Below are 2,758 nucleotides of genomic sequence, written 5' to 3' on the forward strand. Positions count from 1 at the left end.
CAGGTCAAATGCTCTGTATTAGTATTTCTGCAACACAGAGAGAAGAGAAACCAAAGTTAGTATAAATATAAAACTAGACTTCCAGTTAAACGTTGAACGTTTCTACATCAAGCCTGTGCTCGCTAACTCAAGTTAATGATTCGTCCTTCTCTTCAAATGTCAATGAAAAACCCAGCGTTAAAACAAAAATACTACACATACTGCTCAGAAGACTCCCTGCAGTAGAGGAGCTATACTAATTAGTATACATGAGGAAAGAAAAATTACAATTCTTAAACGTAAGGCTGCCTTCAGTACTACATTTGAGTCACCGTCTTGCAGCTTAGCTAGTTCTTAGCATAACACCCTGGTCATGAACATGAATATTCTCTCTCCCCTCCATGCCCAACCAGTGAATAAAGATGTCCTGTAATTTTAAGTCCCTGCCTCTTCAAATAAACCTGTACAGGCTTATTCTTTCAGCACAAAAGAGCCTCAATTCGATCTACAGTGAAATCTAATACACCACTGTAACACGAACACTTCACATCGAGATCTCCCTTCTGACCAGCTCTGAGCCACAGGTCTCTGCTTTTAACCTGGAACAGAATGTTGTCACCAGCTTCACGTGCTTTGAAGACACAAACACGAGGATTTTTAAAATAAACCTATCAAAAAGTCAACTGAAAGCTCAGAAGAAATAATATATTATGCTTTAAGACAAGCACAATTCTGAAATCTCTCACGAGTGTAGGATATAACATAACTTTAAACAGCATCTTGAATTTTCCCCTCTCAATGACTATAACGCAGCCTAAAAAGTGAACAGATGTCTGAAACCTATAGAGCTCCATTTATATTTTTACCAAACCATCATGCATCACAGAAAGTAGCTTTGCTTCATGTTTCAATTCAAAAACACATGACATGCCCAAGAACTTCACAATTCTGAATACTCTGGAGAGGTTTATGAACGTATCTTTGTGGAAGAAAATAAATGGTCAATCAATGGCAACAATAATTTTACGTCCCCATGTTAGTCCACCTTTTAGCCTAGAATTAACTTCCTTTTGTTATGCAGCATTCACTGATGAAGAAAGTTTGTATCTCAGAAGAGTACCTTGATTCCTCAGCCACATGAGCTATGTTAAAATACCCTTAAAACCTCCACAGGAGTTGTGTTGCTGTCCTGGCATTCCATCTTCTGTACAAGTTCACAGAGCTCGTAATCAAAAGCAATTAAATAATATTTTGCATACTTAAGCCATCAGCAAGTACTAGAAATACAAACATTTTTTAGCAAAGCTCAAGTAACTATTTTTAATTGCACAGTTATGCTATGTATGCTTGTCTTCAGGTATAAGCATGTATCTGGAGAACACACAGGAGCACACTTTGTTCAATATATTTGTTCACATTAAAAAAAGTAATGAAAATCTATTTAAGGATGGTAAGAAGGGCAAACCACTACCTCAGCTTGCAAATCAAGCTGTTTAGTAACCAAGCTCAAAAGAGAACCTCCCCCAGGAGGTAGCTTACAGTCCTCTGCCCTGATTCATTACTGCTGCAGTATCACAAAGCGTGTGCTACAAACCCTGTAATATCAAAAACCCTACTGCCCTCAGCTCCTGCGCTCCAGACAACTCTGTTGTAAACGACCACGGCCGTTCGCTATCAGCAGCAACAACAGCTTTTCCCTTGGAAATTTTCTCCAACTCAGTTCTCTAAAGCAGCACAAGCTGGTTCCTTACTGCATCCTTAAGATTTCCACCCAGCTTTTACACCATCCATTAACCTGACCTATTCTCCAGATTACCAACCTCACTACGCTATATTTTAAAACTTGTTCTCAGCACTGTATAATCTACGTGCTTGTAAAACTCCATCAATAGGAAACATCATGACTCCAAATCCAAAAATCAGCTGACTAAAGGGTGGGAGCCTGAAATGCCTTTGACAACTTGTTTTCAGTACGAAAGGTAACACAAAGAACTGAGAACTAACACAGCCAGCTTCTAAATTCTGATAATACAAAGAAAACTCAGCCATGTAGCAGTGCCAGACAGCTACTGCTCCACATCCAGCCCCTACAGTGCAAAATACTCGCAGGGCTGCTGCTCTCATGAGCTTTCAATTTAATCAAATTTAGGAACCACCCAGAGATTTGGTTCATTTCTTATACGCGCTGCAGCTGAAGGTTTAGAAGAAGCCTCAGAAAAGAAAGACGGCTGGAGATTAGTGCTGCTGAAAGCAGCTCAGTAGTGCAAATGCTCCAAATAATCTGCATATGTTTCACTATCTTCGTTAGCAATTACTTTAATTGTACCTAAAAAAAGGGGGAGGGGCTCCCTGTTTCAATATGCCAGTTTAACATTTCGTTTTCTGGTAAGGAACAAAAATCTTTTGCCCATAAAAAAGGATAAAAATTGAAAAGTCATTAAAAACATCATCTGAAACATAAAAAGAAAATTCAGAGCAACACAAAGAGTCATGACCAGAGACTCCAACCTCCCCTGACAGTTAAAGATGGCAGAGGCACTCAGTGTGCAGGCAATGCACGGGCAGCCGTCGTTTCCAAACACAGGGGAACTGGAGCCAAGCTCGCAGTGTGGCAGGCCTTCAAAACACACAGTTAAATGTACTGCACCTATGTGATTTTTATCTCTTCACTGAGGATTTTAATTACTGCCCGAGACTGCAAAATGTATTTTTAAAGTTTGAGAAAGTTTAGCGTCTTTCATTCCAAATAAAGCAATTCTCTAACACCTAGAATAACTAC

The sequence above is a fragment of the Antrostomus carolinensis genome, unplaced genomic scaffold (genome assembly GCF_000700745.2).
Source record: "Antrostomus carolinensis isolate BGI_N321 unplaced genomic scaffold, ASM70074v2 scaffold6874, whole genome shotgun sequence".
Classification (NCBI taxonomy): domain Eukaryota; kingdom Metazoa; phylum Chordata; class Aves; order Caprimulgiformes; family Caprimulgidae; genus Antrostomus; species Antrostomus carolinensis.